We start from the raw sequence: 14,737 nt of genomic DNA on the forward strand, positions 1-14,737 counted from the left end.
ACCACATGGCATGCTGAGGCAACAGAATTCCAGACAGAGGCAGCAGCAAGTGCAAAGGCCTAGGTGGGGACATGCCTGAAATAGCTGGGGAACAATAAGGAGGGTGAGTGGCTAGCATAGAGTGAGTGTGTGGGGGTGGGGAGGGGGAGGTCAGAGTGACCGTGGAGTGGGTTCTGTAGGTCATCGAAAGGACTTTGGCATTTGAGTTAACTGGGAAGCCTTTTGAGCAGAAGACGGATGTGCTCTAACTTATGACTAATCAGGATGAATTCAGCTATTGTGTTGAAAGTAGACTTTCAGTAGGCAAGGACAGAGAAGCAGGGAAGTTAAGATGCTGTTAGATTTAGCCAGGTAAGAGATGATGATGGCCTGGATCACGGTGGGGATAATGGGAGTGATGACGGGAGTGATGGGAAAGGCTGAATTCTTGTATCTGTTTTAGTAGAGAAGTGGCCAGGATTTGCTGATAAACTGAATCTAAGGAGTAAGAGAAAGAAAAGGGTCAAGGATGATACCGAGGTCTTTATCCCTAGTATTTGTGAGAAAAAAAACTTGTCATTAAGAAGAATATAGGAGAAACAAATTTTAAGCTATGTTGTTTGATATCGTAATTAGAAATTGAAGTGAGGCTATCACGAAGGCAAATGAAAAAACAAATCTCCAGTGAGAGCCAGACTAGAGCAATAAATCAAAGAGTCATGAACATGATGATGATATTAAAGACCTGTGCCTAGGGAGAGTAAAATGTGGAAGAAGCCCAAGGGCTAAGCACTAAAGAGCTCTAACATTTACAAGGCATGAAAAGAAATCATGGGGATGGGAAAGAACAGGGGAGAGGAGAAATAATGAGGTGAGCCCCATGATTGCCTTAGCTTTCTGCCTAGAGAGAATTTCCAGAACACATCCCAGAGATAGTAACTCAAACAAAAGTCAGCAATTTCCTTGAGTTGAGGAGACAGAATTAAGAATTAGGGCAGAACAAGGTGGCTAGAATTCATAGAATGCAGTATTTTTGCAGGAGCAAACTGCTCAGGAAGAAAGCTCTAGCTTTTTGCCACTTTCAGGCATTAAAGATGTTGAAGAGAGGATATGGTGGGTCCACTGGTATAAAATTCCAGATTCCCTTGGGTCTTCTAGTGAGAACTGTGATCAAGAGATAGCTGAACAGACTTCCCGCTGCTGGCGTAGATCATATGGTAATGGCCACAGTCAAAAAAGTCAAACCAGAGCTCAGAAAGAAGGTACATCCAGCAGTGGTCATTCAACAGAGAAAGTCATACCAGAAAAAGGATGGCATGTTTCCTTATTTTGAAGAGAATGCAGGGGTCATAGTAAATAATAAAGGTGAGATAAAAGTTTCTGCCATTGCAGGACTGGTTGCAAAGGAATGTGCAGACTTGAGATCCAATGCTGGTAGCACTGCATTTATTCTCCAGTATATTTGTAAAAAACTTAAAAACCTGCTAAAAAGCATTTGCTCCCAAACAAAGCCCTAGAAATCTGACGGGGAGTTCCCTACAAGCTTTCAGCTGAGTATTGGTTAGTACTTGCGTATGAAGAGCCTGCCTGGAGACCAGAGAAAGAACACTGGAAAGAAGCAGGCTGAACAATCCACAGAGGTCATGTTGGCCTGAGAATAGTTTGTGTTCCCACTGAGCAGAAAGAAAGGCCTCCTGACGTACAGGGGTCATTTTATTCAAATATAATACTCAAAAGAGCACTATCTCAGTAGTAGATAAAAATTAGCCCCCGAAATTAAAGACTACTCAGGTCTCACCTAACAAAGCTTAAAGACAAGCATTCAAAAAAAAAATTTTCAAGTAAACTGAGTTAAGTTCAAAAATATTTAAAAGAATAAAAACAAAGACAAAACCCTAGAATCTAAGAGAGGATGATTCACAGTAAAAATGTAGCAGGTATTCAATTTGAAAATATTAGGCATGAAAAAAATAGCAAAACACAACACGAGAAGAAAAATCAACCAATAGAAGTAGACCCAGAAATGACATGTTTGGTATAATTGGCTGACAAGAACATTAAAAACAACTATTATATTTGAAAATTGCCCTCATATATTCAGGAAGGTAGAGAAAAACATGAATATGATAAGAGGAGATCTGAAAGTTATATGAAAAACACCCAAATAAAAATTATGGAGTCAGGTGCAGTGGCTTGTGCCTGTCATCTTAGCACTTTGGGAGGCTGAGGCAGGTGGATCACTTGAGGTTAGGAGTTTGAGACTAGCCTGGTCAACATGTCTCTACTGAAAATACAAAAATTAGCCAGGCCTGGTGGTGCATGCCTTTAATCCCAGCTACTCAACTCAGGAGGCTGAGGCAGGAGAATTTCTTGAACCAGGGAGGTGGAGGTTGCAATGAGTCAAGATCATGCTGTTGCACTCCAGCTTGGGCAACAGAGAAAGACTTCATTTCAAACAAACAAACAAATTATGGAATTGATAAATACAATGTTTGAGGTGAAGAACATACCAGATCTAATTACAACAGTGATACACTGCAAATAATGATTAATGACATAAAAGGCGGCCGGGTGCGATGGCTCAAGCCTGTAATCCCAGCACTTTGGGAGGCCGAGGCGGATGGATCACGAGGTCAAGAGATCGAGACCATCCTGGTCAACATGGTGAAACCCCGTCTCTACTAAAACTACAAAAAATTAGCTGGGCATGGTGGCGCGTGCCTGTAGTCCCAGCTACTCAGGAGGCTGAGGCAGGAGAATTGCCTGAACCCAGGATGCAGAGGTTGTGGTGAGCCGAGATCGCGCCATTGCACTCCAGCCTGGGTAACAAGAGTGAAACTCCGTCTCAAAAAAAAAAAAAAAAAAAAAAATGACATAAAAGGCATAGGCATAGAAATTATTCAAAACACAATATAGTGTGATAAAAGAAAAGTGAAAAGAGGCTTGGCATGGTGATTCACGCTTGTAACCCTAGCACTTTGAGAGGCTGAGGCTGGAAGATTGCTTGAGCCCAGTTGTTTAAGACCAGCCTGGGCAACATAATAAGATCATGTGTCTAAACATAATTAGCCAGGTGTGGTGGCATGCATCTATAGTCCCAGCTACAGGAGGCTGAGGATTACCTGAACCCTGTGTAGTTGAGGTTGCAGTGGGCCATAATTGGGCCACTGTACTCCAGCCTGGGTGACAGAGCAAGGCCCCATTTCAAAGAAAACAAATGGAAAAGAAGTGAGCATCAGTGAGCTGTGCCATAACATCAAGTAGGGTATACATGCTACTGGAGTTCCAGAAGGAGAAGAAAAAGAAACAGGCAGCAAAAAAACATTTAGAGAAATCATGGCCTGGCTGGCATGGTGGCTCATGTCTGTAGTTCCAGCACTTTGGGAGGCCAAGTCAGATGGATCACTTGAGGTCAGGAATTCAAGACCAGCCTGGCCAACACAACACAATGTCTATAGTTGTAAGCAATTTAATTATGATGTGCCTTGGTAAAGTATTCTTCATGTTTCTTCTGTTTGGGGTCTGTTGAGCTTCTTGGATTTGTGGGCTGATCAAATTTGGAAAAATTTTGGTCATGATTTCTCCTTTTTTGTTTTTTTTTTTTTGAGACAGTCTCACTCTGTTGTCCAGGTTTGAATGCAGTGGCACAATCTCAGCTCCCTGCAACCTCTGCCTCCTGCGTTCAAGCCATTCACTTACCTCTCCACCTCCCAAGTGGCTGGGATTATAGGTGTGTGTGACCATGCCCTGCTAATTTTTGTATTTTTAGTAGAGACAGGGTTTCACTACGTTGCCAAGGCTGATTTTGAACTCCTGGATTCAGGTGATCCTCCTGCTTCATCCTTCCAAAGTGCCAGGATTACAGGAATGAGCCACTGCATCTGTCCCACCTGATTCTTTTTAGTCATGATAGTTAAATTCTGTAAAGATGTCAAAAATGATGAATTAGTGAACACTGAATATTGTTCACAGGGGAAATACAGAGTTAGATTCTGTAAACCTCTGGTCACAACACTTTTGTCCAACAATCAATGCATAATCTTGTTTTATGTGTGTCTCTATTTAAAGACAGCTTATGTAATATATATCACTGATTTATTAACATGGAGTTCACAGCCAACTGCACTGTAACTAATGCCAGAACAAAGCTCGTCTAACACACACATAAGGCACATCCATGTCTTCTTGTACTAGGAACACCAGATATAATTTTATCATTGCACCTCGGAGCCATTTTTTATTTTGAAAGATATATATGGCATAAAATTTACTATTTTAATTATTTGTCAGTGTACAGCTCAGTGACATTAAGTATTTTTATATTATTCTGCAACTTTCACCACCATTACCCCTCTCCAGGACTTTTTCATCTTCTCAAACCAAACCTCCATACCCATTAAACAATAACTCCCTGTCCTCTGTCCCTTCCCTGACTACCATCTTCTGCTTTTCGTCTTTATGAATTTGAGTCCTCTAGGTACCTCATTGTTCTGTGAAAGGCCTGTATATGCAAAGAGGCCCCCAAATACCAAAGAAGCTGAGAAATCAAAGAAGGAGGCAGACAAATCCAGTTTGTTGGTCTGGGATGATTTACCAGGAGAACTTATGAACCAAAGCATGGTTTTGGGGGCTGCAAGACAAATACATCTGAGTACCAAAACCTCCCAGACTCTTGGGGAGGCTGATGTCTTGGGGAAAAGTATAAATATATGTGCTTTGGAAGCAATGTATAGGTGCTACAGGAATCCCAGCCTATGATGTTTCTAACAGCGTTAAGGGTTGCTTTGGAGGAAACTCACAGTGACTAGGTGTCCTACACAGAAAGTAATATGACAGCTAAATATTATGGAGGCATTTTTTGACTCAGGGTTAGTCAGAAGTCACACTTGTTCCCACACTCATATATGTGGAAGCATACAATATTTGTCCTTTTGTGACAAGATTGAATAATATTCCCTTGTATGTATATATCACGTTTTGTTTACTCATTCATTCGTTGATGAATGCTGGGGTAGCTTCCATCTTCTGGCTATTATGAATAATGCTATAATCATAGTGTGAACACTGGTGTAAAAATATCTCTTTAAGACCCTGATTTTAGTTCTTTTTTTTTTATTTTTTTGAGATGGAGTTTTACTCTTGTTGCCCAGGCTAGAGCGCAATGGCACAATCTCTGCTCACTGCAACCTCCACCTCCCAGGTTCAAGCCATTCTCCTGCTGCAGGCTCTCAAGTTGCTGGGATTACAGGCATGCACCACCACACCTGTCTAATTTTGTATTTTTAGTAGAGACGGGGTTTCTCCATGTTGGTCAGGCCGATCTTGACCTCCCGATCTCAGGTGATCTGCCAGCCTCGAACTCCCAAAGTACTGGGATTACAGGCGTGAGCCATTGCACCTAGCTGATTTTAGTTCTTTTGGTATACACCCAGAAGCAGAATTGCTAGATCTTATGGTAACTCTATGTATAATTTTTTGAGAAATTGCCATACCATTTTTCATAGCAGGTGCACCATTTTACATTTTTCCTCAGTAATGCACAAGGTTTCCTGTTTCTCCACATTTTCATCAACGCGATATTTTTGTTGTCATTTTTTAAAATAATAAATGATAGCCATTCTAATGCGTGCATGTGAAGTGGTATTTTATTGTGTTTTGTTATTAATTTCCATAATGCTTACCGATGTTAATCTCTTTTTTTTTTTTTTTTTTTTTTTTTTTTGGATTTCTAGTAGAGACAGCGTTTCACCATGTTGGCCAGCTGGTCTTGAACTTTGGCTTCATGTGATCTTTCCACCTCAGACTCCTAAAGTGCTTGGATTACAGGAGAGCCACTGCACCTGGCCTCATGTTGGCCGTATTTTAATGTATTTATTGGCCATTTGTGTTATTTTGAAAACCATTTATTTGAATCTTTTGCTCATTTTAAAATCAGGTTGCTTGATTTTTTTGGTTGTTGCATTTTAAAAGTTCTCTACATATCTTGAATATCAATCTCTTATCAGATATGTGATTTACAAATACTTCCTCACATTTCATGGGTTCCCTTTCACCCTGTTGATAGTGCCCTATAACGCACAAAAGTTTCTGATTTTGAAGAAATCCATCTTGTCAATTTTTTCTTCCATTGCCTATGCTTTTGATGTCATACCCAATAAATCATTGTTAAACCCCATATCATAAAGCTTCTTCCCTATATACATATATTTTTTGAGACAAGGTCTTACTCTGTCACCCAGGCTTGAGTGCAGTGGTGTGATCACAGCTCACCGCAGGCTCTACTTCCCAGACTCAAGTGATCCTCCCACCTTAGCCTCCTGAGCAGCAGGGACTACACATGTTCACCACCACGCCTGGCTAATTTTTGTATTTTTATAGAGACAGGAGTTTCCCCATGTTGCCCAGGCTGGTCTCAAACTCCTGGGCTCAAGCAATCTACTCTTCTTGTCTTCCCAAAGTGCTGGGATTACAGGCATGATCCACCACCCCTAGTTTTGTGTTTTATTTTAAGAGAGTTTATAGTTTATAGTTGGGTCTTTGATCCATTTTGAATTTATTTGTTTTTAAAATAATTTTAAAATTTTTATTGTGGTAAAAAAATAACATAAAATATATCATCTTAAGACTGGGGGTGACGACTTCAATGTGTGAATCTGAGGGGACACACCCAATCTAACCTGTAATAGCAGAATCTGAGGAAAAACCAGGTTTTTATCCTTGACTGTGTTGACTTCAGCAAACCCAAGTGATATTCAAGCAAATATTCTTTAATAATCTGATGATAAACATAAAGCTCTTGAGCAAATGTGAGCCCAAAATACAAAATAAATAAACAACTCTGCCCCTTTCCTCTCACAGCATATTTTATTATCTGTGTAACTGTATCAGACCCTCCCAACTTCTACTTACATCTCCCCCAAAGGCACAGCATCTGGAAGGGTCACCGAGCCAGGAATTTCTGGGTATCTAGTTATACATACACACTAAAATAGGGTTTTAAAAAGTGTGGTTAAAAAAATAAATCACAAAAGTTTCCATATTAACTATTTTTTTTTTTTTTTTGAAATGGCATCTGGCTCTGTCGGCCAGGCTGGAGTGCAGTGGTGCTATCCTGGATCACTGCAACCTCTGCCTCCCAGGCTTAAGTGATTTTCCTGCCTCAGCCTCCCAAGTAGCTAGGATTACAGGCGCACACCACCTTGCCCAGCTAGTTTTTGTATTTTTAGTAGAGATGGGTTTTCACCATGTTGGCAAGGCTGGTCTCGAACTCCTGACCTTAGGGGATCTGCCCACTTCGGCTTCCCAAAGTGCTAAAATCACAGGAATGAGCCACCACGCTCAGCCCATAGTAGCTATTTTTAAGTATACAGTTCAGAACTGTTAAACATATTTATGTTGTTATGAAACAGGTCACCAGTACTTTTTCATCTTGTAGAACTCAAATTCTATATCCATTAAACAACATCTCCCCATTTTCCCTTTCCCTCATCCCTGGTAACTGCCATTCTACTTTCTATATCAATGAATTTGACTATTTTGGATACGTTACATAGGAAGAATCATACAGTGTTTGTTCTTCTGTAACTGGGTTGTTTCATTTAGCATAACATTCTCAAAGATAATCTATGTTGCTGCATGTGACAGGATTTCTTTCCTTCTTAAGGCTGCATAGTATTTCATTGTGCATATATATTACATTTTGTTTATTGATTCATCCACTGATGGACGTTTAGGTTGCTCCCAACCCTTCACTATTGTTAATAGTGCTGCTAGATACAGGTGTTTGCAAATCTGTCTTCAAAACACTGATTTGAGTTCTTTTGGAGATATACTCAGAAGTGGGATTGCTGGACCGTATGGTAGTTCTGTCTGAACTTTTTGAAGAACTGCCACACTGTTTTCCACAGTGGTTGTATCATTTTACAGTCATACCAACAGTGTACAAGGGTCCAAGCTTCTCCATATTCCTGCCAATACTTGTTATTTTCTGGGGTTTTGCTTGCTTGTTGTTTTTTGATATTCTAAGAGGTGTAAAGTAACATCTCATTGTGGTTTTGATTTGCTTTTCTTTGATGATTAGTCCTGTTGAGCATCTTTTCATGTGATTGATGGTCACTTGTACATTATCATTGAAGAAATGTCTATTCAAGCAGATCCTTTATCCATTTTTTTCATTTTTATTTTAGGGTCAGGGGTACATGTACAGATTTGTGATATAGGTAAACTGTGTGTCACAGGAGTTGGGTGTACAGATTATTTTGTCACCCATGTAATCAGCATAGTACCCGATAGGTAGTTTTTTCATCCTCACCCTCCTCCCACTCTCCACCCTCCAGTATTCCCTGGTGTCTGTTGTTCCCCTCTTTGCGTCCATGTGCACTCAGTGTTTAGCTCTCACTTACAAGTGAGAGCATGCAGTGTTTGGTTTTCTAGCTCTGTATTTGCTTAAGATAGTGGCCTCCAGCTCCATCCATGTTGCTGCAAAGGACATGATCACATTCATTTTTATAGCCACATAGGTGACTTTACCCAATTTTAAAATGGGTGGATTTTTTTTGTTGTTGAGTTGTAGTTCTTGACATATTCTGGAGCCCTTATCAGATATAGGATTTGGAAATATTTTCTCCCACTCCATAGGTTCTTTTTTCACTCTGTGGACTGTGTCCTTTGATGAACAAAATTTTTTGAGTTTGATGTAGTTCCATTTGTCTTTTTTTTTCTTTTGTTTCTTGTGCTTTTGGTGTCTTATCCAAAGGAAGAAATCATTATCTAATATTTATAATTATCCAGTGATATCCACTAAATCATTGCCAAATTCAGCGTCATGAAGCTTTTCCCCTATTATTTTTTGAAACGGAGTTTTGCTCTTGTTGCCCAGGCTGGAGTGCAGTGATACGATCTCGGCTCACTGCAACCTCCACCTCCTGGGTTCAAGCAATTCTCCTCCTCAGTTTCCTGACTAGCTGAGATTACAGGCATGCGCCACCACACCTGGCTAATTTTTGTATTTTTAGTAGAGACAGGGTTTCACCATGTTGGCCAGGCAGGTCTCAAACTCCTGACCTCAGGTGATCCACCTGCCTCGGCCTCCCAAAGTACTAGGATTAGAAGCGTGAGCCACCACGCCCAGTCTGACATCCAGTTTTTTTGACACTATTTGTTAAGGAGTCTGTCCTTTCCCTATTGAGTGCTCTTGATAGTCTTGTTGAAAAATCATTTGACCATATATGAGAGGGTTTATTCCTGGGTTCTGTATATTCTTCCACTAGTCTCTAAATCTGTCTTTATGCCAGTAACAGTCTATTTTGAGTACCATACCTTTGCAGAAAGTTTTTAAGTCAGAAAATATGAGACTTCTAACATCTTTTCCAAGATTGTTTTGGCTATGTGGAGGTTCCTTGAGATTCTATGTGGATTTTAGGATGGACTTTTCTATTTCTGCCAAAAATATCATTGGGATTTTGATAGGAATTGCATCTGTGGATCACTTTGGGTAGTACTGACATCTTAACAATATTAAGTCTTCCATGAACACCAGATGTCTTTCCATTTGCTTATTTCTTTGAACAACATTTCATAGTTTTCAGTATACAAGTCTTTTGGGGGCCACTTTAAGCAGTGAAATCATCCACACGGAAAGCACAACATGTAAACAATGTGGCACTAACTAGACCAAAAATAGGACATTTATTTACAGTAGGAGAGCTGAAGCAAAGAAGACAGGCATTGCCTTACTTCATCTGATTGGATTGTGTACCTCAAGGGACTCAAAGTTTTTGCTGCTCTGAGCATGTTCACAAATAACTACAGAAGTACCACATAGATTTTGGAGTTTAAAACAAATTTTGGCAAGTAGGTGACTTTACACATATGGAATCTATAAATAATGAGAATCAAGTGTACACAGAAGTAAAGTAAAAGGCAACAATAGCACAGAAACTGGGAGAGAAAAATGGGCTTACAGTATTGTAAGGCTCTTAGACAATAGGTCAAATTCTTATATAAAAAATGTTTGGCCGGGCGCAATGGCTCTCACGCCTGTAATCCCAGCACTTTGTGAGGTTGAGGCGGGCGGATCATGAGATCAAAAGATCGAGACCATCCTGGCCAACATGGTGAAACCCCGTCTCTACTAAAAATAGAAAAATTAGTTGAGTGTGGTGGCGTGCACCTGTAAGTCCTAGCTACTTAGCAGGCTGAGGCAGGAGAGTCACTTGAACCCGAGAGACAAAGGTTGCAGTGAGCTCAGATTTGTAAATGTGGAGGATGTTGTGAAATGTACAATGTGTAATTGTATTAGAAACATTGTATAATGCTAAGTGTTCTCTTATGAATGCTGTGTTTCTCCTTTGCAGTCTTCTTAATATCTTTTATTTCTAGGTGCATATATTTATTATTGCTATTGTAAATTTTATCTTTTGAAATTTTGAAATCAAAATTTTAATAATATTGATTCTTCCAATCCATGAATATGAATATGTTTCCATTTTTAAGTGTCCTCTTCAATTCCTTCCATCAGTGTTTTGTACTTTTTATTGTAAGATATTTCACATCTTTGGTTAACTCCTGGGTGTTTAATTTTATTGTGGCTATTGTAAATGGCACTACATTTTTTATTCATTTTCGGATTGTTTACTGTTGGCATACAGAAATGCTACAAATTTTTGTATGTTGATTTTGTATCCTGTGACTTTACTGAATTTGTTTATTAGTTCTAATAGTATTTTGGTGGAGTCTTTAGGTTTTTCTAAATATAAGATTATATCATCTAGAAACAAGGATAATTTGACTTCTTTCTTTCCAGTTTGGACGCCCTTTATCTTTGTTTAATTGTTCCACTTAGGACTTCCAGTAGTAGACTGAATGACAATGGTGAAAGTGGGCATATTTGTGTTCCAGATCTTAGAGAAAAGGCTTTCAGTTTTTCCCCATTCAGTATTATACTAGCTGTGAATCTGTCACATACGACTTTTATTATGTTGGTGTATGTTCCTTCTATCTAAGGTTTTTTGAAGTTTTTTTTTTTTTAATCATGAAGTGATGTTGAATTCTATCAAAGGCTTTTTCAGCATCAATTGAAATAATCACATGGTTTTTGTCTTTCATTCTGTTGATATGGTGTATTATATTACATTGATTGATTTGTGTATGTTGGACCATTCTTGCATCCCTGGGATAAGTCTTACTTTATCATGATGAATGAATGATCTGTTTAGTGTATTGCTGAATTAGTTTGCTAATATTTTGTTGACAATTTTTGCAATAATATTCATTAGAAATATTGGTCTGTAGTTTTCTTTTTTTGATGTGTGTTTGTCTGGTTTTGGTATCAGGTTAATACTGGCCTTGTGGAATGAGTTTGGAAGCATTTCTCCTCTATTTTTTATTTTATTTTATTTTAGGTTTTGGGGTACATGTGAAGAACATGAAAGATTGTTGCATAGGTACACATGTGGCAGTGTGATTTGCTGCCTTCCTCCCCATCACCTACATCTGGCATCTCTCCCCTTGCTATCTCTCCCCAACTCCCCACCCCCCACCGTCCCTCCCCTTCTCTATTTTTTTAGTTCAGTTTGAGCAGGATTGGTATTGTTTCTTCTTTAAATGTTTGTTTGGTAGAATTCAGCAGAGAAGCTATTAGGTCCCAGGCTTTTCTTTGCTGGGAGACTTTTTAATTACGGCTTTGATCTCATTGCTTGTTATTGGTCTGTTCAGATTTTGGATTTCTTTATGGTTCAATATTGGTACGTAGGTTGTATGTGTTTAGGAATTTATCATTTCCTCTAGATTTTCCAATGTGTTGGCAAACAGTTGCTCATAGTAGCCACTAACGATCCTTTGAATTTCTGTGATATCAGTTGTAATGCCTCCTTTTCATCTCTGATTTTATTTATTTTGGTTGTATCTTTTTTTATCTTTTAGTCTGGATAATGATTTGCCAATTTTATATTTAAAAAACAACTTTTTGTTTTATTGATCTTTTGTATTTTTCCGTCATTGTAAATTCATTCATTTCTGCTCCAATTTTTTTTTTTTCAAGATGGAGTCTGGCTCTGTCACCCACAATGGCAGAGGCGTGATTTTGGCTCACTGCAACCTCCACTTCCTGGGTTGAAGTTGTTCTTCTGCCTCAGTCTCTTGCGTAGCTGAGATTACAAGTGCATCACACCTGGCTAATTTTTGTATTTTTTTTTTTTTGAGATGGAGTTTTACTCTTGTTGCCCAGGCTGGAGTGCAATGGCTTGATCTCAGCTCATCTCAACCTCTGCCTCCCGAGTTAAAGTGATTCTCCTGCCTCAGCCTCCCAAGTAGCTGGGATTACAGGCATGTGCCACCACACCTGGCTAGTTTTGTTTTTTGTTTGTTTGTTTTGTTTTTTAGTAGAGATGGAGTTTCTCCATGTTGGTCAGGCTGGTATCAAACTCCCAACCTCAGGTGATCTGCCTGCCTTGGCCTTCCAAAGTGCCGGGATTACAGGCATGAGCCACTGGGCCCAGCCAATTTTTGTATTTTTAATAGAGATCAGGTTTCACCATGTTGGCCAGGCTCGTCTTGAACTCCTGACCTCAGGTAATTCACCCGCCTTGGCCTTCCAAAGTGCTGGGATTACAGATGTCAGCCACCACGACTCACCTGCTCTGATCTTTGTTATTTTTTTCTTCTGCTAATTTTGAGTGAGGCTTGCTCTTGCTTTTGCAGTTCTTTAACATAGATCATTAGGTTATTTATTTGAAGTTTTTCTTCTTTTTCGATGTAGATACTTAAAATTACAAATTTCCCTCTTAGTACTGCTTTCGCTGTATTGCATATGTTTTGATATGTTCTGTTCCCATTATCATTGGTTTCAATAAATTTTTCAATTTCCTTCTTAATTTTGTCATTGACCCACTGGTCTGTCAAGAGCATATTGTTTAATTGCTTTGTATTTGTATAGCTTCCAAAATTCCTCTTGTTATTGATTTCTAGTTTTCTTGCATTGTGCTCGGAGAAGATGTCTGCTATTATTTCAATCACTTTGAAATTTTTAAAGACTTGTTTTGTTACTTAGCATATGGTCTATCCTTGAGAATTATCCACGTGCTGAGGAGAATGTGTATGCTGCAGTCTTTGGATGAAACGCTCTGTAAATATCTATTAGGTCCATTTGTTCTATAGTGCAGTTTAAGCCTGAGGTTTCCTTGTTGATTTTCTGTCTAGAAGATTTGTCCATTGGTGAAAGCGGGATGTTGAAGTCTCCAGCTATGATTGTACTGAGGGCTGTCTTTTTACCTCAAATAATATTTGCTGCTTCATATATCTGGATGCTCCCGTGTTGGGCGCATGAAACTGTTATCTCCTCTAGCTTAACTGACTCCTTTATTGTTATATAGTGACCTTCTTAGTTTCTGTCGCCTACAGAGACAAAGAAAGTTACTCTGTAATGATGAAAGAGTCAATTTTTGTTTAGTTTTGTTTTGTTTTTTGAGACGAAGTCTCACTCTGTCACCCAGACTGAAGTGCAGTGGTGCAATCTTGGTTCACTGCAATCTCTACCTCCTCGGTTCACGGCTCAAGCAATTGCCCTGCCTCAGTCTCCTGAGTAGCTGGGACTGCAGGTGTCCGCTACCACGTCAGGCTAATTTTTGTATTTTTAGTAGAGACGGCGTTTCACCATGTTGGCCAGGCTGGTCTCCAAATCCTTATATCAAGTGATCCACCTGTAATGTCAGCACTTTGGGAGGCTGAGGTCAGGAGTTCAAGATCAGCCTGGCCAACATGGCGAAACCCCGTGTCTACTGAAAATACAAAAATTAGTTGGGTGTGGTGGCACACACCTATAATTCCAGCTACTTAGGAGGCTGAGGTGGGAGGATCATTTGAATCCAGGAGGCAGAGGTTGCAGTGACCCAAAATCACACCATTGCACTCCAGCCTGGATGACAGAGTGAGACTTCAAGGAAAAAAAAAATTCTGAATTTCTATTCTGTGCTATCTTAGATATATTTGAGTTTCCTCAACACAGCTATTTTGAATTCTCTGTCTGAAAGGTCACATATCTCAGGACTGGTCCCTGGTTCCTTACTTATTTTATTTGGTGAGGTCAATTTCTCCTGGATAGTCTTGTTGCTTGTAGATGTTCGTTAACATCTGGACATTGAAGAGCTAGGCATTTATTGTAGTCTTCACAGCCTGGGCTTATTTGTGCCCATACTTCTTGGGAAGGCTTTCCAGGTATGTTGAAGGAATTTGGGCCTGAAGTCCAATAATATTATGGTTCTTACCGACTCATAGAGGTATGCTTTGGTAGTCTTGGATAAGATCTGGAAGAATTCTCTAGATTACCAGGCAGAGACTTAATTTTTTCTCTTGCTTTTTCACAAACAGAGTCTCTCCCCTACTCTGTGCTGAGTCTCCTGGAACTGGAGGTGAAGGAACGCAAGTATCGCTGCAGCCACCACCACCAGGACCATGCTGGCTCAGACCTGAAGGCAGCACAGCGCTGGGTCCCACCCAAAGCCCACTGTAACTGGCTACCACCTAAGTTCATTCTAGGCCCTGGGGCCCTATGATAAGCATATGGCAAAGCCAGCCTAATTTATGTTCCTACCTTCAGGGCAATGAGTTTCTCCAGACCTAGGTTGGTCCAGAGATGCTGTCTGAGAGCGAAGAATTGATGTCAAAAGCCTTCGAAATGTCAAACACCAGGTATTCTACTCTACTGCAGTAAAGCTGGTGCTCAAATCACGACACAAAGTCCTTCCCACTTTTCCCTCCCTGT

At 39.8% G+C, this 14,737-nt stretch overlaps 1 pseudogene; it reads left to right on the forward strand.

Moving 5' to 3' along the window:
* Window positions 1-1,073: 1,073 nt before the first annotated feature.
* Window positions 1,074-1,496, forward strand: LOC116545636 (annotated as a pseudogene).
* The last annotated feature ends 13,241 nt before the right edge of the window (window positions 1,497-14,737 follow it).

Source organism: Sapajus apella, unplaced genomic scaffold (genome assembly GCF_009761245.1).
Source record: "Sapajus apella isolate SASKATOON/1434 unplaced genomic scaffold, GSC_monkey_1.0 scaffold5, whole genome shotgun sequence".
NCBI classification, from domain to species: Eukaryota; Metazoa; Chordata; class Mammalia; order Primates; family Cebidae; genus Sapajus; species Sapajus apella.